Source organism: Gossypium hirsutum, chromosome A08 (genome assembly GCF_007990345.1).
Source record: "Gossypium hirsutum isolate 1008001.06 chromosome A08, Gossypium_hirsutum_v2.1, whole genome shotgun sequence".
Lineage (NCBI taxonomy): Eukaryota > Viridiplantae > Streptophyta > Magnoliopsida > Malvales > Malvaceae > Gossypium > Gossypium hirsutum.
The window spans coordinates 22,910,930-22,934,850 of record NC_053431.1 but is presented as its reverse complement, the minus strand read 5'-3'; the positions used below and the strand labels follow the sequence as shown (position 1 = coordinate 22,934,850).

Here is a 23,921-nt window from a genome sequence, read left to right as displayed (position 1 = left end):
TAGGTGGAGGTTGTGTTAATGCCATTGCATGCAAAATATGAAGCTTGTTAATGATGCATGTGATGATGGCTTGATGATTCTTGAACCTCCTTTTTAGCATTTTTGTGTGAGCACATATGTGCATTGGTTGCTAAATGGAGAAGAATCGGCTAGCAAGATGTGTGCTAAGGCCGAATGTAACTTTGCATGTTAATGAGCAATGCATGTGTTAAATTGATGAAAAGGGGGAGGATGCTTTACTAGTGTGTATATGTGTGTATTAAGTGTTGAAATCGACCCCAAAAATAGACATGCATATTCGGCCAAGGGGAAAGAAATTTAGCTAATATGTTGTGTTGATGCATGATTTTTGCATGTTTGAGACTTTAATGTCTAATGTATAAATATGGGCTAAGTGCCTTGTGTTCATCTTTTTGATGCCTAAATGATGAAATCAATTTATTTGTTTGATTAAGCTTAAGAGCAAAGGGGAAATAAATCCGATAAAGGGAAGGAAAAAGTGGTTGAATAGCTAGCGGAATCGTTCGACAACACCCGAGGTAAGTTCTTGAGTAAGAGAGCTTAAATTACGATGTGATTAAATCATGCTCTATGTGAGGCTATTGAGCCGAATGTGCAAGGATGATATGTGCCTTGTGTTTGAGTTTCGCAAATGAAAATGAAATATGGATGTACCATGAATTATTGTTAGATGTGCATGATTAATTGAATGCTGTCCGGGCTAAGTCCCGAAGGCTTTGTGCTAAGCGAATATATCCGGACTAAGATCCGAAGGCCTTTGTGCGAGATACTAAATCCGGGTTAAGTCCCGAAGGCATTCGTGCGAGTTATTAAATCCGGGTTAAGTCCCGAAGGCATTCGTGCGAGTTGTTAAATCCGGGTTACGTCCCGAAGGCATTGTGTGAGTTACTAAAACCGGGCTATGTCCCGAAGGCATTTGAACGAGGAGCTATATCCGGTTAAATCCCGAAGGTACGTGATTTGGTAATGAATGAGCTTGCTGTAAAATTCCAGCGAATACTCGAAAAACATCCCAATATGGGGATATGTTACGTATGTGTTGAATTTAATCGAGCCCTTACAAATAAATGTTCGCTCAGTTGATAAACGAGCTACCGGCCTTCGGCTAAGTTAGTCTATTGTGTATGTACATAAGGGTTGTTAATGTTGTGAAGCAAGTTTGATATCGGTAAATTGCGTATTATGAAATATTCCATTTAGCCAAATGTGTGTTATTCTTTGTTTATGCTGGAATTCCTTGCTCAAACTTACTAAGCATAAATTGCTTACTCGTTACACTGCTCCTCTGTTTTATAGATTTTTGGTTCTCCAGCTATCGGACTCGGGATCTTGAAGTCGAAGTCGCCCACACTATCAAAGGCTCTTTTGGGTACTATTTTGGTTGAATCTTGACATGGCATGTATAGGACTACCCATTGTTGTTTTTCGAGTACTTTATGAAATGTATAAGTGTACAGCCATGCGAAAATGGCTTGTAGAAGTGGAGTATGGCATTAGACCATTCGTGTTTATGAATGTATAGATGGTTTCATGATGTAACTATAGTTGGAATGGAAGTGTTGAGCAAATGATCAGCCACTGGAATGGCTAAGTATGATCATATGTGGGCTTATGTATGACAAGGCCCTAGTTGGTCCATGAAACCCCAAATTAGGTAAGGTTTACTTTGAAAACAGAAGCTGATAGCAGCAGTGGTGTGGATTGGAAAAATCACAAGAATTCGTAGGAGTGGAATTAAATAGTGAATAAATTATGTAATCGAACCTTGATGAATCTACCTTCATATGGAAGTAACGAAACAATCATAGGAACAGTACAGTAAGAGATATTCGGGTTCTTGTGGAACAGGGCCAGAACAGTTTCTGGATTCCCTGTTCCGCCTTTGGAAATTCACTATAAATTGACCAGAGATAGTTAGGGGTCATACCATATATGTATGGATTCCTCTCTGAGTCTAGTTTCTATAGAAACAAACGGCATCAGTATTGAAGCTCTGTGCAGAGAGATATCCAAGTCGTAATGGGAAAAGGTCAGTGTAGTCGACCCCTGTAACATGGGAGACTTTGACTAATAAACTGTACTAATTGGCTTGACCAAAAATTCTAGAAAAAAATACATAGGTGGGAACATGAGTCTAGTTTCAGGGAAAAATCACAAAACTGATTTTTGAGTTGTGAAACTCAAGATATGATTTTTGAAGCGACTAGTACTCAGACTGGGCAGTGTCTGGAAAAAATTTTTCAAAGTTTGTTAACATCTCGTGTCCGACTCCGGTGTCGGTCTCGGGTTCGGGGTGTTACAACACCTTTACTAACGGAACCCTTTTGTTTCGCAACTCTTTCACTTCACGAGCTAGGATACGAATCGGTTCTTCTTCATAACTCAAGTCAGATTGAATTTCAACCTCTGATGGACTAATTATGTGCGAAGGATCAGATCTGTAACGTCGAAGCATCGAAACATGGAAAACGTTGTGAATCCTTTCAAGTTCAGGGGGTAAAAGCAACCTATATGCAACTGGACCAACTCGTTCGGAGATTTCATACGGCCCAATGAATCTCGGACTCAGTTTGCCCTTACGGCCAAATCTGAGTATCTTTTTCCAAGGTGAAACCTTAAGAAACACTTTGTCTCCTACCTGATACTCAATATCTCTTCGTTTTAAATCCGCGTACGACTTTTGACGATCGGATGCCGCCTTCAGACTTTCACGAATTATTCTTACTTTCTGCTCAGCATCTTTAATCAAATCAATTCTAAAAATCTTACTTTCACAGAGCTCGGTCCAAAACAATGGTGTACAGCATTTACGACTATACAAAGCCTCGTAAGGTACCATCTTAATACTTGATTGAAAACTATTGTTGTAAGCGAATTCAATCAAAGGTAAATACCGTTCCCATGAACCACTAAACTCAAGGATGCAACATCTTAACATATCCTCGAGTATCTGAATTATCCGCTCGGATTGACCATCGGTTTGGGGATGACAAGCGGTGCTAAAATGCAACTTGGTACCCAAAGCTTCTTGTAATTTCTTCCAAAATCGCGAGGTGAATCTCGGATCTCTATCTGACACAATAGAAATGGGTACCTCGTGTAATCTCACAATCTGAGAAACATACAACTCAGCTAGTTTATCCAATAAAAAATCCGTGCGTACGGGGATAAAGTGAGCCGACTTAGTCAGTCTATCAACAACAACCCAAATCGCATCTTTCTTACTTGCCGACACTGGCAACCCAGATACAAAATCCATCGTGACTCGATCCCATTTCCATTCAGGTATCATGATCGGCTGAAGTAAACCCATAGGCACTTGATGTTCCGCCTTCACTTGCTGACATACTAAGCACTTCGAAACAAAATCAGAAATGTCTCGTTTCATACCATGCCACCAAAACTGACGTCTCAGATCGTTGTACATTTTCGTACTCCCCGGGTGAATTGGCATTCGGCTACTATGAGCTTCGTTCAGAATCATCGAAATAAGTTTTGAATTTCTTGGAACACACAAATGACTTCTGAACCTCAAACAATCGTCGTCATCAATTTGAAACTCTGATTCCCTATCCGAAACACATTCAGCCCGTTTTGCAACCAATTCATCATCGACTTTCTGAGCTTCATGAATTTGATGAATCAACAATGGTCTAGCCTCTAATTCTGCTACTAACACATTGTCGTATAGAACAGACAAGTGTACATTCATCGCTCGTAAAGTAAACAGTGATTTACGACTCAAAGCATCCGCAACCACATTAGCCTTTCCCGGGTGATAGTCAATGACAAGCTCATAATCTTTTAACAACTCAAGCCAACGTCTTTGTCGCAGATTCAAGTCCCTTTGAGTCATCAAATATTTGAGACTTTTGTGATCCGAATATACATGGCACTTCTCACCAAATAAGTAATGTCGCCATATTTTCAAAGCGAATACGATGGCAGCCAGTTCGAGATCATGGGTTGGATAATTTTCTCATGAGGCTTCAGTTGCCTCGACGCATAAGCTACAACTCGACCTTCTTGCATCAATACACAACCCAACCCAAGTAAGGATGCATCACTGTAAATGACGAACTCCTTGCCTGATTCGGGCTGCACTAGTACTGGAGCTTCCGTCAAATGAGTTTTCAATTGATCGAAACTTTTCTGACACTTTTCTGTCCATTCAAACTTAACATCTTTCTGAAGTAGTTTCGTCATTGGTGTGGCTATCATCGAGAAACCTTTTACAAACTGTCGGTAGTAACCGGCAAGTCCCAAAAAGCTCCGAACCTCAGTAATATTTCTCGGAGGCTTCCAGTTAAGTATGGCTGAAATTTTGTTCGGATCAACTCGAATACCCGATGCGGATACCACATGACCCAAGAAGCTCACCTCCCTTAACCAGAACTCACACTTACTGAACTTAGCATATAACTGCTTATCTCGTAAAATCTACAACACTAATCTCAGGTGCTCAGCATGCTCGGTTTCATCTCTTGAGTAGACCAAGATGTCATCAATAAACACAACTACAAACCGGTCCAGATACTGTCTGAAGAACCGATTCATCAGATCCATAAATACCGCAGGGGCATTAGTGAGCCCAAACGGCATCACTAAGAACTCGTAGTGACCGTATCTCGTTCTGAAAGCTGTTTTGGGTATATCCGAATCTCGAATTCGCAACTGATAATAGCCTGATCTCAAATCTATCTTTGAAAACACTGAGGCTCCCTTTAGTTGATCAAACGAATCGTAAATGCGCGGTATCGGGTATTTATTCTTTATTGTCTCCTTATTCAGCTGACGATAGTCGATGCACAACCTCATGGTTCCGTCCTTCTTTTTCACAAACAATACTGGTGCACCCCAAGGTGAGAAACTTGGTCGAGCAAAACCTCTATCCGTCAACTATTGCAACTAAGCTTTCAATTCCTTTAATTCTGTTGGTTCCATACGATACGGAGCTATCGAAATCGGTGTAGTCCCAGGTACAAGTTCAATACCAAACTCTACCTCCCGAACAGGTGGTAAACCCGGTAATTCTTTGGGAAAAACATCCAGATATTCACAAACCACCGGCACAGATTTAGGCTTCTTTTCTAACTCTTTGTCATCAAGTACATACGCAAGGTATGCTTCGCACCCCTTTCTTACATATTTCTAAGCCAACATCGATGATATTACCGCTGGCGACCCATTCAAGTCAGTAGACTCAACTCGAATCATCTCATTATTTGCACACCTCAAATCGATAGTTTTTCTTTTGCAATTTACAACTGCATCGTGAACGGTTAGCCAATCCATACCGAGGATAACATCAAATTCATCAAACGAAAAAAGCATCAAATTGGCCGGAAAGCAGTAACCTCTGATTTCTAAGGGACATTTCTTACACACTTTGTCGACAAGCACATAACGACCCAAGGGATTTGACACCCGAATTACGAACTCAGTAGACTCAACAGGTAAAGTCTTACTGGTTCCTAAGGTTTTACATATATAAGAATGAGTAGAACCAGGGTCAATCAATGGAATCACATTAGTATCAAAGAGAGTGAAAGTACCGGTAATAACATCAGGCGAAGAAGCATCCTCGCGTACACGTATAGCATAAGCCCTAGCAGGCGCACGAGCCTCAGATCTGGTTGTAGCATCTCTAGATCCTTTCTGACCGCCACTAGCATTGCCCGTGTTTCTAAACGGTCTACCCCGAGCAGTAGTAGCACCTGGTTTCCCACTCTGATTTACATTTTGTTCAGACAGTCTCGGACAATCCTTGATAAAATGGTCAGCTGATCCGCAATTATAACAGGAGCGGTCATGGAATCTACAACTCCCCGAATTCCATTTACCACAATACTGGCACTCCGTTATGTCTCGACGATTGTTTCCAACACTGGCGACCGAAGTGACTCGTGTACTCACAGGGGGTCGGTCACACTCTCGTCTAGAAAAACCCGAAGTGTCTCTAGACCGGCCTAAGTTATCTCTAAATTTCTTCGATGACTGTTGGAAGGGCTTTCCGGAAGATCTCTTACGAAACTCCTTTGCTCCCATATCAGCTTTCCTTTTCTCCTTACTGAGCTCCTCGGCTTTGCAAGCTCGCTCGACAAGTACCACAAATTCTCGGATTTCTAAAATGCCAACATACAGCTTTATATCATCATTCAGTCCATCTTCGAAACGTTTACACATCACAGTTTCTAAAGAAATGCATTCACGTGCGTACCGGCTAAGCCTCACAAATTTTCGTTCATAGTCGGTAACCGACATGGAACCTTATTTAAGCTCAAGAAATTTCTTCCGTTTTTGGTCAATGAATCTCTGACTGATATACTTCTTTCGGAACTCGATTTGGAAAAACTCCCAAGTTACTTGCTCTCTGGGCACAACAGAAATCAACGTATTCCACCAATAGTAGGCAGAATCACGTAGCAAGGAGATAGTACACTTTAAGCATTCATCGGGTGTGCAAGATAGTTCATCAAATACCCGAATAGTGTTATCCAACTAAAATTCAGCTTGCTCGGCGTCGTCGCTGTCCGTAGCTTTAAATTCAGTAGCCCTGTGTTTTCAGATTCTGTCAACTGGGGGCTTATTTGACCTTATTTGGTCAGTGACCAGAGGCATTGCAGGTGCGGGGGTTGTACTAGTCGGGAATGGGGGTTGTGGAACAGCCGTATTAGTTCGAATGTATTGGTTGAACCAATCATTCATCACACTATAAAAAGCTTGTCTAGCTTCATCGTTCAGATTACTAGCAATAGGTTGAGAGTCCGCCGGCGCTGTCCCTTTCGCGGGAGCAGGCACTACACTCTCAAGATCATCAGCTACCGCTCGGTTGGGATCGGGATCCATTACTATAAATAAACACATTTTCAATTGTCAGAAATCACCACACTATCAAATAATCACATAATGGCATGTATAGCTAGACCCAAACGTATTACGGTAGTCCTAGAATCGAATAAACCGTAGCTCTGATACCAATAAAATTGTAATGCCCCGTGCCCGAGACCGTTTCCGGAGTCGAACACGAGGTGTTAACAGACTTATTTCATTGTAAAACACAGTTCATTTAAAATTTCCAGACAAGCTGGCTAACTGCGTCACTGTCACCTTAAAAATCATAACTCGAGTTCCAAAACTTGAAAACCAGTTCCGTAAATGTTTTCTGAAACTAGACCCATAAGTCCATCTACAATTTTTTTTCTAGAATTTTTGGTCAGGCCAATTAGTACAGTTTATTAGTTAAAGTCTCCCCTATTTCAGGGTTCGACTGCTCTGACCTTCATGCATTACGACTTATATATCTCCCTGTATAGGTCTTCAATACTTATGCCGTTTTCTTCTAAGGAAACTAGACTCAAAACGGAATCTATACATATATGGCATGACTTCTAATTATCTCTGGTTAATTTATAGAGAATTTCCACAGTCAGATTAGGGGATCCAGAAATCGCTCTGGCCCTGTTCCATGAAAACTTAAATATCTCTTAAAATACGACTCATATGATCGTTTCGTTTCTTCCATATGAAAGTATATTTGTCAAGGTTCGATTACATAATTTATTCACTATTTAATTCCATTCTTACTATTTTTAGTGATTTTTCAAATTTACATCACTGCTGCTGCCAGCATCTGCCTTTAAGGTAGACTTTACCTATTTCATAGTTTCCATGATTCAACTAGCCCTTTCGCATATATAGCACAAAATATGATCATGATTAACCATTCCAATGGCCAATCATTGCCAAGCATATCCACACCTCTCAATAACCATATACATACAAAATGATTATAACACTATGCTCAAAATATATAAGCCATTTTCGCATGGCTATCCAAGTATATATACAACACCAAAGTACTTGACTAATAACACAAGGGCAGTCCTATACATGCCATTAGCAGAGTTCAACTAAAAGAGTACCACAGGGACTTTGATAGTGTGGATGACTTCGACTTGGACACTCCCGAGTTCGATAGCTGACGAACCAAAATCTATAAAACAAAGAATCAAAGAAACGGGATAAGCATTTAATGCTTAGTAAGTTTGAGTAAGGAAATCATGCACAACTAAAATATAGCATTCATATGACTAAACGAATAATTTCATATACACATATTCTCACAACCATACCTACTTCACATTTCCAACCCTTATATTCATACATAAGGAATCAACTTGACTAAAGGCCGGAAGCTTGTTAATCGATTGAGCGAACACTATTTAGAAGGAATCGATTATTCCAAGGCATATACGAAATTTACCTCATCGTTGGGATTTTACGAGCGTATTAATTGAAATTATTACAGCAAGATCGCTCATTCCCAAACCCAAGTATCTCCGGGATTTAGCCGGATATAACCACTCGCACAAGGCCTTCGGGTCTTAGCCCGAATATGGTCACTAGCATAAATGCCTTCGGGACTTAGCCCGGATATAGTCGCTAGCACAAATGCCTTCGAGTCTTAGCCCGGATATAGCAACTCGCACAAATGCCTTTGGATCTTAGTCCGGATATAATCACTAGCATAAAAGCCTTCGGGACTTAGCCCGGATATCATTCGCATAACTATGCACATATATCAATAAATCATGACACATCCATATTTCATTTTCATTACCAAAGCTCAAACACAAGACACTTATCACACTTACTAATTTCGGCTCAATAGCAACGTACAAAGAGCACGATTTTGATTGGCTTTATAACATGATCTCTATACACATTAGGCTACCCGTCATAGGTATAAACTAATCACCTCAATATATAATTCAATTAGAATCATTATATCACCTTTTCCTTTCCTTTGTCGGATTTAGTTCCCCTTTGCTCTTGAGCTTAATTTAACAAATAAATTGATTTAATCATTTTGAACATCAAGGAGAAATTCAAGGTACTTAGCCCATGTATATTAGGCATTAGAGTCATATATGTATGAAATCATGAATCAAATTCAACCTACTAGCCAATATTCTCTTTTAGCCGATTTTTTAAGTCAAGATAAAGCCATTAATATGCTTACCTATAGCCGAACGTACAACATCAATCTATGTATTCATTCATGTGGCCGAATATGCATGTCTATGGTGAGGCCGATTGTACACTTAATACATTCTACAAATATGGTCACTTGTATTGACTAATTACCATTTTGTTTCAAGTTCAAAGTTCGGCTAAAACACATATACACACTAGTAATCAAATACTAACATTTGCACTTCACCTTAATAGCTAACTTAGCAACCCTTAATTTAACATATAATTATTCATAACAAAAATTAAAGCATCCTCTCCATTCCATCAATTCAAAACACATACATTACTCAATAGTATTCAAAGTCACATTCGGCCTTAGCACACAACTTCTCTACTTCATCTAACATGAACAACAACTATATTTCTCTTCTACTTCCTACCATGGCCAAATGCTTCATGAAGTTGCTAAGACCTACCTTTTTCAAATTCTCACACACACTCTATCATCTTCATACCTCATCAACACAACATCAAACACCAACCAAGAAGACAGCACCCATGGCCGAGTATCATCTCCCTCACATAGCAAAGATTTAAACCTTGGGCTAGGTAGAACTCAAGCTAACAACTAAAAATATACATGAATCTCATGGAGCAACATCAAACAAACCTTAGCCTAGTTACATGCATGGCCGAACCTCTTCAACCTTTCTTCTTCCTTTCTCCTTAGAATTTTCGGCCAAAGATGTTAAAGGATGAACATTTTTTTTCTTTTCTTTGTTTTCATCACCCTTCATCCCCTTATTTTATTACTAACTCTTTTATTTTATTCTTTCTAACATGAAACATTAACACACCATGCTTAAAATATGCTTGACCCATAGCATGGCCGGCCACTAGCTCAAATTTGGGGCAATTTGACATGCAAACCCATCATTTCTATAGCATGCATTAATAGGCCACTTTACATTTGCCTAGCACATTTCTAAATTTTCTCACATAAGTCCTATTTACTAAAATTCACCTACAATTAACAAAATTCAAATATGAAATTTTCACACATGCATATATACATATAATAAGCATCAAATATGACAGTTAATTATTTTTATGACTCGGTTTTGTGGTCCCAAAACCACTTCCCGACTAGGGTCACATTAGGGCTGTCACATTAATGTTAGAAAATGCATGTTAGTTGTTTGATAAACAACTTTTGCTAAGTGATTTTCAATGAAAATGCCTAAAAAGAAGTTATTTGTAAAAAGTTGTAAAATGGGTGTTAAAATGTGAATAAAAGAAAAATATGGGCTGCTATAAGCATGTATAAGGTTCGGCTAGACATTGGTGTTGAAGAAATTGAGTACATTTCATTTTACGAGCCTAGGGACCAAAATGTAAAAATGTCAAACTTTGGTGGCAAAAATGGAATTTTTTCCATAATATGATTTTTGGTTGATTTGAATACTGTAATGATTAAATAAGTTAAATGTGATATTATAGATCAAGAAAAACAAGGTTTGGAATAAGGACGGGGGAAAAAAGAATATTTGACGGTTAGGCCCTTTTCGCCATTTTTATGCCTAGGTAAGTTTGTATGTAAATAATGCATTGTTTTAATCACGTTTAAATGCTTTATTATTGTATGAATTGTGATTGACCTCTGGACGTATTTGACAAAGTTTTGACAAACATGAAATCTCGGTTGAACCTTAGGAATAGATAGGATACAAATGTCATGACATTAGGGTTACTAAGACTACGTGTGAGACCATATCTGGGATATGGCATCGATATGAGACTTCGTGTAAGACCATAACTAGGCTATTGGAATCAATACAAGATTACATGTAAGACCATATCTAGGATATAGCATTGGTACGGTACCGTGTGTACGGGACCCCCGAGTATCCTTTAGTATTCCAAGTGGTTCAACGAGTAATTTAACGAGTATGTCAAAGATGAATTGTGTGCAAATTCAATTCGAGATGACTCAGGTATGTATGTAAAACTCATACGTAATGAGCTCGTTATGTGATGAACCTTCGGTACGGTTATGATTGAGTAAGTTATGTTTATGAGATCTTAATAATATTTATGCCAATTATCATCATGTTAATTGTATGTTAAATTTTTGGATATGGTGCTTCTTATTTGCATAGGAACTTACTAAGCTATATAGCTTACCCCCTTCCTTTCCCATGTTTTATAGTGTCGTCAAGCTAGCTCGGGTTGGAGATGACCGAAGAACCTATCACACTATCCAGCTATCATATTAGGTATTGATGAATTCAAGTATTTAAAGTTTATGGCATGTATAAGGACTTGGTCTTTTGGTCATATGTGTTGGCTTATAATGGTTCATTTTGTATATAGCCTTGAAAGTTGGCTAATGTTAGTTATGAGTATATTTGTATTAATGTCATTTGTGAATGTGGAAACTTCCATACTTTGATGTGGAAAGGTTGATGTTTTAAGCATGTTTAAAAATGGTATGAGAATGACATGTTATTGTCTGGGTTGTGAGTATTTGGTTGCTCTTCATGCTTGAGTTTGTGCAATGTGATGTTGAGTAGATATGTGCAAGTAAGGGTGGAAAAATGGCTTGGTAAATAGCCTTGTTTTTGTCCACACGGGTAGACACTCAGGCATGTGTCTAGGCATGGGCGTGTGATCTGGTCGTATGTCTCCTGCACCTAAATTTGTTGCAAAATAGAATGCTCAAAACTGAGCACACAGGCAGAGACACGGGTGTGTGTCTCAACCGTGTAAAGGACATGGCCTCAGGACATGGGCGTGTGTCTTGGCCATGTGACTTCAAATTGTCCTTAGGTGACAAACAGAGAGATATATGGGTTAGGGACACGGGCATATGTGACCACACAGCCTGCCCACACGGGCGTGTCCCAAGCCACATGGGCGTCTGGCCCTTAAAACATGAAAAATTTTCTAAGTGTTGTAAAATTTTCTAAAGTTATCGGTTTAGTCCCGAACCGCTTCCAAAGTATGTTTTGGGCCTTGTGGCTCGTTTTAAGGATGATGTGATTGATTGTTAAATTTTTTTAATTTGGTGCAAAATTTACAACTCGGAATGTATGTTTGCTTGTGTTTACGTCCGGTAATGCCTGTTTCCTATTCTGGCATCAAATACTGGTAAGGGGTGTTACAGAGATTCAAAAATTTGTCGAATGCGCGCCATGAAATCAATATAGTTGCTTTCTTTCAGCGTGAAGCCTTTTTCTTGGTGCATCTGTTGATTCTTGAAAACGCTTTTACATCTCGCTTTGGCTTCTTCACAGTAGAATTTGTTTTGTGATTCATCAATTTGCACAGAGGCACAAGTTCTCTTGCGAGGCATGATTAACCTGAACATAAGATGGAAACAAATATTTTCTCAAAAAAAAATTGAAGAAATAATCGCTGGATTTTATTCAAAAAGGACAACATAAAATCAAAGCCATAAGGTTATGAGTCTTAAAAGACCAGTCTGAACAAACAGACTAAAAAACCAAACAAACAAAAGCCTAAAACAAAAGTAATCCAAAGCAAAATCGAAGAAAAGGCCCAAAAACAAGATCCAGCAAATAGCAACAAGGGGAGCTCTAGAGACATCGTTCTCCAACTGTACTCCAATAACTGAAACCCCTTTTGGAAAATAACAAGAAACTGCATGGGGAAGCAAAACCAACTGGTGCTTTAATTACCTGTCATATCTATCCCATCAAACATTTTCATTACCCTGATACACATTGAAAAAACCTAATTGAAACTCTTAGCAAAATCAAAATTCCAAAACACTTTCTTCAGCCCTTTCATATCTTCTTCCCCTATCCTCACTCATTGCCTCCGTCCACGTCCTATCTTTAGCCACTGCCTCTGCCGTAGCAGAAAATACCAGATTTGACAGATAAGTGGTTTCTCTTTTCTTGAGTCTTTCTTGCGCTAAATAATGGGTGACTTTGTTAGACTCCCTATTTGTAAAAAGAAAAACACAAAGATTAAATTGACAACTAACGTTCTGAGCATCTTTGATACACACAGAAATCTCAGATCTGTCCTCCTTTTCCTCTTACAGCTTTTAGATGACCGACCGAGAGTCACCTTCAACCTCCACCTCCCTCAACCTAAGTTGTAACCCCAGCTTCAGTGCCTGAAGACACGACATTTCTTCTGCAGCAAAAATGAACAGTATGTTCAAGTTCATTTTTGTTTTAGAACAAATGACCTCTGCTTTACTGTTACGAATCACTAACCCTGAGCACGACTCTTTGTTATGGTTGTTGAAAGTTGCGTCAAAGTTCACTTTCAATCTCAGTCCCATGGGAGAAGTCCATCTGTCTACACAAATCCTTTTCAGGTATAGATCTTTTTAGACCATCAAGTTCATTTAAATAATTTTACACAAAACTAGCAATTTGAAAACCTGATCCCCCTCATGAATAAATTTGTTCTGAGACATCCATATCACCCATAAAGCACATACTGCCATTCTATACAAAGCCATGGATCTGGACTCAAAGGTATTTTTCAACCAAACTGTAAGGTCTGAGTTGTCCTCTAGAGGCCATACCATATGTAACTGCTTCCATGTATCTTTTGCAGGAAGACATTCCCGAAATGTATGTTCCCTCATTTCTGCTCCTGTTTGACACCTTGGACACATGGAGGAAGCCATCATTCTGTGAAAGTGAAGATTACTAAAACTAGACAGATAGTTGCATAAGAATCTCCAGACTGTAATTTTGATTTTAAGAGGTAGATCCATTTTCCATAATTTTCTCAAAAATTTAATTAGTATAAAATATTAATAACTCAATAAATTGAAAAAAATAAATAACTAAATAAAATTAAAATTTAGGAAGAAAATTTCTCTTACCACTTTTTTATAAAAATTAAGAACTCAAAGAAAAATAAATATAAATCAAAAGAGGTCAATTTAGTGATGGTTAGAGGGTTATCGGCTAAGTGTGGGGTGTTGGTGCGAGTAGCAAGGCTGGTGTGCCACACGGATACTGGGAAGCTGCTGGGTGTGTGGGTAGATGTGCTAGGGAGCAACAAGGCCTGGCGTGAGCAACTGCGCGGGCAACAGACAGCAACATTGAGCGAGCAGCAGTGTTGGCGCAGGCGAGCTGGAGCTGGGAGTGACACGATGCAGGCAGAGCAGGACGTGCAAGGTAGTAGCAGCGAGCGATGGAGGCAGGTGCGTGCGGGATGGGCTGCTAGCTAGGTGAGCCAAGTGCATGCAAAGTGAGCTGTTGGCCGAATAGGGCTGCTCGACGGTGTTGCGGCTAGAGAGTTGGGAGCTGCAGCACTAGATGATTCAGTACTTAAGGGTTTTGCATGCTAGGATTGATAAAGGGATAGATGAATGGAGGTTGGTTTGATGAGTAATGAATGATGGAGAAGGTTGGTGGAATTTATAGGGAAAAGGTAGGAATTTAATTATAATTCTTAAAACAATTTAATAGTTAAAATATTCTAAGTTCTAATTCTACACTAAGTTAACAACAATTAATAATTAATATAATGCATATTAAATTATTATTTTCTATTAATTTATTAAAATAAAATCTTATTAAATAAAATATGATCAAATTCAAACTAATCCTAATTCTATGCAAAGTTGATAATAATAAATATAATTACATACTAGTTATTATCATCTTATTTATTAAATTAAATTAAAAATGTTTATTCTAGATGCCTTTCAAAAATATTTACAAAAAAGAGACATCTAATTTTAATATTTACAAAAAGAGCAACCAAATTTTGAAAATAGTTCAATTAAGTACCTAGACTTGAAGAAAATTTGAAAATGAGTTGTAATTAAGACTTGGATCAAAATGGACCCTTTTATTAGAAAAACTAAAAATTTATTTTTGTCATTTAGGGAATAATTTCTCAGAAGATTATGTTAAAATCAATTCCCAGGAAAGATTGGAGGGGTCACAAGCGGTCCCGCTTAAGTTCCAATCTCCTAGACAAAATTTATTTAAACATATTAATCTCAAAAATATACCCAAAATTATTTATTTAAAAAGAAAAACAAGAAAAGTTAAATATGTGATAAATTGAACGAGATTTGATACAGATCAATTTTATCATCCTAGTAATGTTTTAAGCGCTGAGCATTGACTCGAAAATTACCTTCCTTACTTTGATGTTCGACAACTCTGTATAGATAAACTTCGTGAATCATAAATGGACCAGACCAACATGATTTTAACTTACCTGGGAAGAACCTTAATCTAGAATTGAATATCAAGACTTGCTGACCTACTTCAAATTCTCGAATTCGAATGTGCTTGTCATACCATCTCTTAAGTCTTGCCTTGAGTCCTTTGGCATTCTCGTATGAGAACATTCAGAATTCTTTCAACTCATTAAGTTGGAGCATCCATTTCTCTTTAGCAAGCTTAAGATCCAAGTTGAGTTGTTGGAGAGCCCAGTAAGCTTTGTGCTCTCTCTAACTCCAAAGGTAGATGATAGGCTTTCCCAAAGACCAACCTATAGAGTGACATCCCTAAAGGTGTCTTGTATGCTGTCCTGTAGGCCCATAAAGCATCGTCTAGTCTTTTGGACCAATCTCGTTGATTCGGGCAAACGACATTCTTGATTATGCCTTTGATCTCTTTGTTTGCTAGTTCAGCTTGCCCATTTGTCTGTGGATGGTAAGCTATGGCAACCTTGTGCTTTACTCCATGTTTGTCGAGTAACCATTTCAACCATTTGTTCACAAAATGGAACCCTTCATCACTGATGATAGCTCTTAGGGTTCCAAACCTTGTGAACACATGCTTCTACAAAAAATTCATCACAACCTTAGCATCTTTCACCTGATATGCCTCAGCCTCAACCCACATAGACACATAGTCTACTGCTACCAATATGTACTTGTGACCAAAAGATGGAGGGAAAGGATCAAAAAATTCAATACCCCAAACATCGAATAATTCTACCTCAATGATGTTTGTTCGAGGCATCTCATTTCTGTTGGTGACGTTTCCAACCTTTAACATCGATCACAGCTCCTTATGTAAGGATACGCGTATTTAAATAGTGTTGGCCAAAAGAATCCGGCTTGCAATACTTTGGCTGCAGTACGTGTACTCTGAAGTATCCCCCACTTAGAGCTGAGTGGAAATGATATAGAATCTTATGTACTTCATCTTCTGCCACGCATCTCCGGATCATTTGATCTACACACTTTTTAAACAAGTATGGTTTTTCCCAAAAAAGTACTTCACATCGTGAAGAAACTTTTTCTTTTGATGATACGTCTTATCAATCAGCATCAAAGCACAAGCTAAATAGTTAGCAATATCAGCAAACCAAGGGGTATTATGGGCATGATTTACCTTTAGTATGTGTTCATCTAGAAATGTCTCCTAAATGAGTATAAGTGGAGAATTCCCTTCTTGCGGCTCCAATCTGAACAAGTGTTCTGCTACTTGGTTTTCTACCCCTTTTCATTCTTGAATTTCTAGATCGAACTCTTGAAGTAGAAGTACCCATCAGATTAGTCTTAGCTTAGAGTTTTTCTTGGCAAGTAAATACTTAATTGTCGAATGATCTGTATAGACAATTAATTTAGTACCTACAAGATAAGATCAAAAATTGTCAGAAGCAAACACAAGAGCAAGTAGTTCTTTCTCTGTTACCGTATAATTCAATTGAGCTCCCGTCAGAGTATGTCTTGCGTAGTAGATAGGATGAAAAACTTTGTTCCTTCGCTAGCCCATGAAAGCTCCTATCGCGAAATCACTTGCGTCACACATCAGTTCAAATGGCAAATCCTAGTCTGATGTAACAATAATTGGTGCTGAAACTAACCGGCTTTTCAAATCATTGAAAGCTTGTAAACACTCCTCATCAAATTTGAACATCGTGTCTTTCTCCAATAATTTTCATAAAGGTTTAGCAATTTTGGAGAAATCCTTGATAAATCTTCGATAGAAACCGGCGTGGCCCAAAAAGCTCCTAACACCCTTTACAGAAGTTAGAGGTGGGAGTTTCTCAATAACATCTACCTTTGCTTTATCTACCTTGATTCCATGTCTCGTTATCCGATGTCCTAGAACAATACTTTCTCGTACCATGAAATGACACTTCTCCCAATTAAGTACAAGGTTTGTTTCTTCGCATCGCCTTAGTACCTTGGTTAGATTGGCTAAGCAACCATCATAAGTGTCTCCAAACACTGAAAAATCATCCATAAACACTTCCAAGTTCTCCTCAACCATATTAGTAAAAATAGACATTATACATCTTTGAAATGTAGTAGGTGCATTACATAAACCAAATGGCATGCTTCTCAATACAAATGTACTTCACAGGCATGTGAATGTTGTTTTGTGTTGATCCTCCGGTGCTACTGTAATCTAATTATACCCTGAGTATCCATCAAGAAAATAGTAATAGTCTCGCCTTTCGAGTCTATCCAGTATCTGGTTCAAGAACGACAAAGGAAATTGATCTTTCCTAGTCGCCTTGTTCAGCTTCTAGTAATCGATGCAAATTCCCCATCCCATAATTGTTCTGGTTGGTATTAGCTCATTGTTTTCATTCTCTACGATCGTAATACCTTCTTTCTTTGGCACGCACTGGACTAGACTTACCCACAAACTATTTGAGATAGGGTAAATTATACCCACATCTAACCACTTGATGATTTCTTTCTTTACCACATCTTTCATGATGGGGTTCAGTCTTTGTTGTCCATCAATCGTCTCTTTCTCGCCATCTTCCAGGATGATCTTGTGCATGTATACAGATGGACTAATGCCACGAATATCAATTATGGTCTATCTAATAGCCTTATTGAATTGTTTCAATACTTGGATGAGTTTCTCTTCTTGTTCTATGATTAATTCCGCTGAAACAATCACAGGCAAAGTAGAAGCGTTACCTAAATAAACATATTTTAAATGTGAAGGAAGTACCTTGAGTTCTAATTTAGGTGGCTTCTTGATTGACAATTTTGGTTGGGCATAATCCCTATTCTCTAAAGCGGGATTGCGGATTAAATCCCCTTTGATTAGCTTCTAGCAAAGCTAAGTATTCATCCTCCTCTTCATCACTTGGAGGATCTGATGTCAAAATTTGCTTCTACAAATCCTCAACATAGTTAAGTTCTCTTTCCATGATTAATTCCTCTAAATTAGATACTACAAAATAATCATCAATTGTGTTAGGAAATCGCATAGACTTAAAAACATTAAATGTTACCTGATCGTCCTGAACACGCATAGTGAGCTTGCCCTTCTGCACATCAATAAGGGTTCTTCCAGTTGGTAGGAAAGGCCTTTTTAGAATGATTGGCACCTCTTTATCTACTTCAGATTCTAGAATAATAAAGATAGCAGAGAAAATAATTTTTTCTACACTTACCAATACGATCTCAATTTTTCCTTTTGGATGTGTTAAGGATCGATCTGCTAATTGAAGTGTAACTATAACAGGTCTAACTTCACCTATCCCCAACTTCTTAAATATTAATATGGGCGTCAAATTGATACTCGCACCCAAATCACATAGTTCCTTACCACAATATGTTTCTCTAATGTTGCAAGGTATGGTAAAATATCCAGGATCCCTCAACTTTGGGGATTGTTTATCTTGAAGATATGCACTACATTCCTTCGTCAAGGCTACCGTCTCAAATTCTCCTAGTCATCACTTTTTAAACAGGATATCCTTTTATGAATTTAACATAGTTCGCCATTTGTTCAAGTGCTTCAACCAACAAAATGTTGATGTGAATTTGCTTGAGTACGTTTAAGAACTTCTTGAATTGAACTTCTTGCTTCTACTTCTAAAGTCTTTGAGGGTAGGGTGGTGGAGGCTTCTTTACTGAAACTATTTGATTCGTCTTCTATGGCAATTCTGCATCTAACGAAGTTGCTAGTTTATTAGAATTAGCTGGTTTAGAAGTTATCTTTTTGGATTTTACAGATTTAGGTTTTGATGAAACTAGAATTTCAACACTCAGTTGAACTTTCTCTAAGTCTTAAGCATCAGTTGGCTCCTCTTTAGCTTCAACATTGTTGGGCTCTAATGTCTTTCTGCTCCTCAGTGTTAATGCTTTACAATGCTTATTCCCTGGATTCCTCAGATTCTCCGTATCACTAGGTAAAACACCTTGTGGCCTGTTTTTTAGTTCAACTGCAAGCTGGCCTATTTGGTTTTCCAGGTTTTTAAATGTAGCTGCTTGGCTTTGGATTAAGGCATCATTCTTGGCTATGTATTCCTTCAACAAGTTTTTTAAGCCATTGGATGGCTCAACTTGAGGTTGTTTCTGAACTTGTTGGGTAAAACTAGGTGGCTGGGTCGGTCTAGGTTAGGCGTATATGTTACTGGGTCCAGCCCCTTAGTTACTCTAGGAGAAATTAGAGTGGTTTTGCCATGATGGGTTATAGGAATTGGATTGTAGTCCTTGCCTTCCTCAGTTTTGGTTCTGGTTGCCTATGTAATACACAGATTCTGGGTTCGATGGACATTCTTCAAACAGATGTCCTTCCCTACAATAGACACAAGCTATATTTTTAAATTGATTTTGTGGTTGTGTTGCAAAACTATTAAACCCATTAGTGGTAAAATTTTTAAGCATTGAGGAAATCGAAGATACCTAAAATGCGAGTGAAATGAGAGCATCCACTTCATGTATTCCAGAGACTCGTCTTCCTAACACTGCTTGATTGGTTAGCCATTGATAATTGTTACTGGCAATCCTCTCAATGATTTCATAAGCCCCATTATAAGACTTGGAAAGGAGAGCACCATTAGCAGAAGCATGCACTATCATCCTCGAGTGAGCATTGAAACCATTATAAAACGTCTCAAGTTGGATGGAATGTGGGATTCCATGATGAGGGCACTTCCATAATAATTCTTTGTACCTTTCTCATGCCTTATACAAGGACTCACCATCCATTTGTTGGAAAACAGTGATATCATTCCTCAACTTAGCATTTTTTTCTAGGCGAGAAATACTTCATAAGGAATCTTTCCACTAACTCTTGCCATGTGGAAATTGAATTTGGTGGCAATGAGTTCAACCAGGCTCGAGCTGTGTCCCTTAGCGAATATGGGAATAGCTTTAATCGTAGCACATCTTCAGGTACTCCAGCTAACTTGAAAGAATCGCTCACCTTCATAAACAGTCTTCAGTGAATATGAGGATCTTCGATAGGCATTCCACTAAATTGGCCCACTGTCTGAAGCATCTGGAACATGACTGGCTTCAGCTTGAACTGTTGTGCCTCAATTTTGGGTCTCTTAATACTCGGATTAAGATCATGAAACACTGGAATGACATACCGTCTCAGAGCTCTATCCCTATCATTAGCAATAAGGATAGGGAATTTTGAGCAAGGTTTGCTCTATTTCCTTGATTCGGATTTTCGAAGTTCATCTCTTCAGTCCTTCTCTAACTTGCTTGTCTTTTTCGCTGTCGAAAAGTTCTTTCAATCTCAGGGTCTACAAGGAGTAAATCGATGATTCAATCAATACTCATAAACACCTACAACAAACACAAAAAAATTAATTAAATTAAAAACTGAACAGAAAAAATAAACCAAAATGCAAAATTCACAAATTCAGAAATAAGGAATTTTTAAAATTGTCCCCGGCAACGGCGCCAAAAAGTTGGAATGACGAAAATATGCAAGTGTACACAATCGCAACAAGTAATAAAGTGACAAGTAAATGTCGACTTATCATACCCACAGGGACTGTGAAAAAAATTATTTCTAAATGCAATTTAAAACACTTTGATGAAGAAAAATATATTGATTTGACAAGGTGGTTAAAAACTAAGATTTTAAAATATTTTGATTTGACTAGGAGATTAAAAACTAAGATTTTTAGCTAAGTAAAATAAATAAATAGAAAATACCAGTGCACGATTTCAAAAGATGATTTTAATCAAGATGACATAATTGTGTTAGATTAATTACATTTCTTAACTTAGAATTATTAAACTCATGTTCATGTTGTTACGAATAAATTCACGGTAACTCAGTAATTTGCTAACTTATAAACATACTTACCTACCAAAATCCATTTATCTCTTGACTATATCTCTATGTCAATTCAACTGATTAAACAAATTTTAATAAGCAAATGTGTTAACGCATATACATACTTATGAAATTAAAATAATCTCTTGTACATATTTCTATGCCAATTCAAACAATTAATTCAATCTCATAAGCACATAAAAGATTACGTGAGGTAACAATGTATTTCTACCTTGAAACAGTTTAATCACAATAATCTTGCAAGTTATGCAAGGCTAATGTATCATTAGATATTTTTTCTAATTTAACCCTCAGCTACCTTAGATGATTAAACATGCACTGATTACAATTTCAATTTGTTTAAATAATTAATTCGTTAGTTACCTTACAATTGTAATGCAAGAATAACTTGGTCATGGTTTTACTTAATCAAACATCTTACCGAGGCCTATAACAACACAAACACAATTTTAATAAATTATGTAGATGAAATGCAATCAACCTAACATGAAGTCATATTAATTAAATTAAACATATCAACATTACAATTATTCATAGAGATTTTCATAACAACAACAATAAAATTAAAACGGATAAGGAACAAGAATCAAATCCGGTGTTTCTCCGAGGCTTGACTAGTTTGCTCCGCTCCTCCTTCTTCGCTTGTTCTTGTTGAACCGAGGCTTCTACAAACACTTGAATGCTTCTCCAAATGATTGTTGAAGGACTCTTTTTCAATAGGTGAAATCGGAAAGGGAATGGGGCAAGAAAATGAAGAACAATTGAACGGAATGAAGAAAGAAAAGTGAGAGAGAAGTGAAGAAATAAATGAGTTTGAAATGTGTTTGAAGTGAGCAGCCAAGAGGGATATTTATAGGTTGAGATGGCTGCTATAATTAGCAAAAATCAGCAGCCATAGAGTCCCCCCATGGCCGACCACACATGTGGCAAGTTTGAAGGTCTCAAACTTGCAATTTTAAGGTAGGGGCAAATCTAGAAAGGCATAAATAGTAGAGGGGTTTGAATGCAATTTGAAGGAGTCTTCAAGGGCTATTTTGCAAGCCAAATTATCAGACAAAAAAGCTGATTGAGTCAGCATGTGGGACAGTTTTGGGCTGCCCAGTGCTCGGTTGGATCGATTTTCTCGATTCAGCTCAACTGGGCGCCTATTCATAATTAATTAACAATAATTTATTTAACCCAAATTAAATTGGATTAAAATTAAAATTAATTATATTACGAATTTATATTCATAATTTGGACCTTCTTAAGCTGAAAAATTAATTAGCATTAATGCTTCAAAATTACTTCTCGGTTTTGTGCTTCTAGTAGTGTCTGCCGAGCCACTTTTTGCCCTTTGTGCAAATCTGTCAAAAATAATCAAAATTAATTAAAATTTTATATAAAATTAATTAAAATTCAAAATTTTAATAATTTGAGTGTAATTTAATTATTTTATAATAATTATATATTTTTTGACAAGAATTTTACCGAAACCGTATGAATTTGAGTTAAAGGGCATGAAAAAGTGTGTATATTTTCATGTTTCTAGGCCTATAGTTTGTTTTGCGTTCTCCCTTTCCCAAACATTTGATCCGTTGAATTACCCTACAAGATAGTTAAAAGGTCATGCTTCCACTCGCTAATTGCCAATAGAAGGATTAGTTCCTCATGGCTTTCATAAACAACATGGAATAGATATAAAAATTAAACATAATGAATGAATAGTAGAGTTTAAGAAAAACCTGATTAATTTTGATAATGAATGTGAATCCACAAGAGTCAATCTCCTTTACAACTCAAATCTCTTGAAATAAAATAAACAACAAAAGAAACGAAACTTTGAAAAACTAAGAAAACGAAATTAAACCTAAAGAGAAAGTCTAAGCTAATGGTATCGTCTCCCTAATGTGTGCCAGAGAGGTCTATTTATAGCCTTCAGGTAGTCATCGTCCTTAGCCCTAGGATAGCTAACGTTCCCGACCTTTAAAGTTCGATTGTACAGACCAAAATGCCCCTACTTCGTGTTTTATTCTCATTACAGAGTTGATGTCGCGACACACCAAGACTTGTGTCACAACATAGCAACTAGCATATCCCTCTGTAGCCATCTTTAGGGGTATGTTACGATACCCTTAGCCTGTGTCGCGATATTGAAGGCAATTTATTACTTCCTCTATTCTACTTTCTATGATGTGACATTGGATCCCCCATATTGCGACATAGCGTCCAGTATTGCCCCAAAATGCCTTTTAATGGTCTCTTACACACTCACAAAGTACGATAGCTCTCCTTTAGGCCTTATTCGGCCCTTACGGTTAATAAAAAACTCAATGTGCACATTTTATTAAATGTAAACAAAACTAAAGAAACTGAATTAAAACATAAAAAAAATGATTGTATTCAAACTCCTTAAATGTGAAAACTAGTTTAGTCTGCTACGCCGAATTACGGTAGATCAGTAGGTTGGTTATGCATAAGAATTGGCGTATATGTGTGCACCTGATATTCGAAAAGTGTCTGCCTATGACTTAAAAGAAATCCAAAATATTCAAGTTGAGAAATTTAACAATGAACGCTTAAAGGTAATCTGGGTTAAAATTCAGTAAGTTTGTTTGAACTTACAAGAGACTATTTTTTGATTGCAGGTTCTGATTAAAGGGTTGGTACGCCAGAAAGGACTAAGCCAGGACTTGTCAGGGTTGCAGTTCACATTGCGATATTATGCATACAGAGGGCATCATAGGAGTATGACACTTAGTTTTCTACACCATAAAGAATCTGTCTTTAACAAAGTTTTAAGTTGTAACGTCATATGTTATTTTTGAAACTTTGATTTAATTATTAAAAATATTCTTTTATGTTAAGAATAGTGCAAAAAGAAATAAGAAGTATGTTTTAGAA

At 37.5% G+C, this 23,921-nt stretch overlaps 2 long non-coding RNA genes and 1 other non-coding gene across 4 annotated transcripts; 2 read left to right on the top strand and 1 right to left on the bottom strand.

The window, feature by feature from the left end:
* Window positions 1-12,042: 12,042 nt before the first annotated feature.
* On the bottom strand, window positions 12,043-13,669 carry LOC121204596 (uncharacterized). The gene is made up of 2 exons (XR_005899728.1): window positions 13,568-13,669; window positions 12,043-12,362 (listed from the first exon to the last, which is right to left on the bottom strand). It is a non-coding gene; the product is annotated as an uncharacterized lncRNA (long non-coding RNA).
* On the top strand, window positions 12,409-23,921 carry LOC107924625 (uncharacterized). Of its 2 annotated transcripts, none has more exons than XR_001691821.2 (4): window positions 12,409-13,185; window positions 13,285-13,354; window positions 13,600-13,752; window positions 23,666-23,921. It is a non-coding gene; the product is annotated as an uncharacterized lncRNA (long non-coding RNA). The 2 variants fall into 2 exon arrangements; XR_001691828.2 differs by lacking the exon at window positions 23,666-23,921 and adding an exon at window positions 13,986-14,427.
* Window positions 19,857-19,963, top strand: LOC121205547 (small nucleolar RNA R71). The gene has a single exon (XR_005900623.1). It is a non-coding gene; the product is annotated as a small nucleolar RNA R71 (small nucleolar RNA).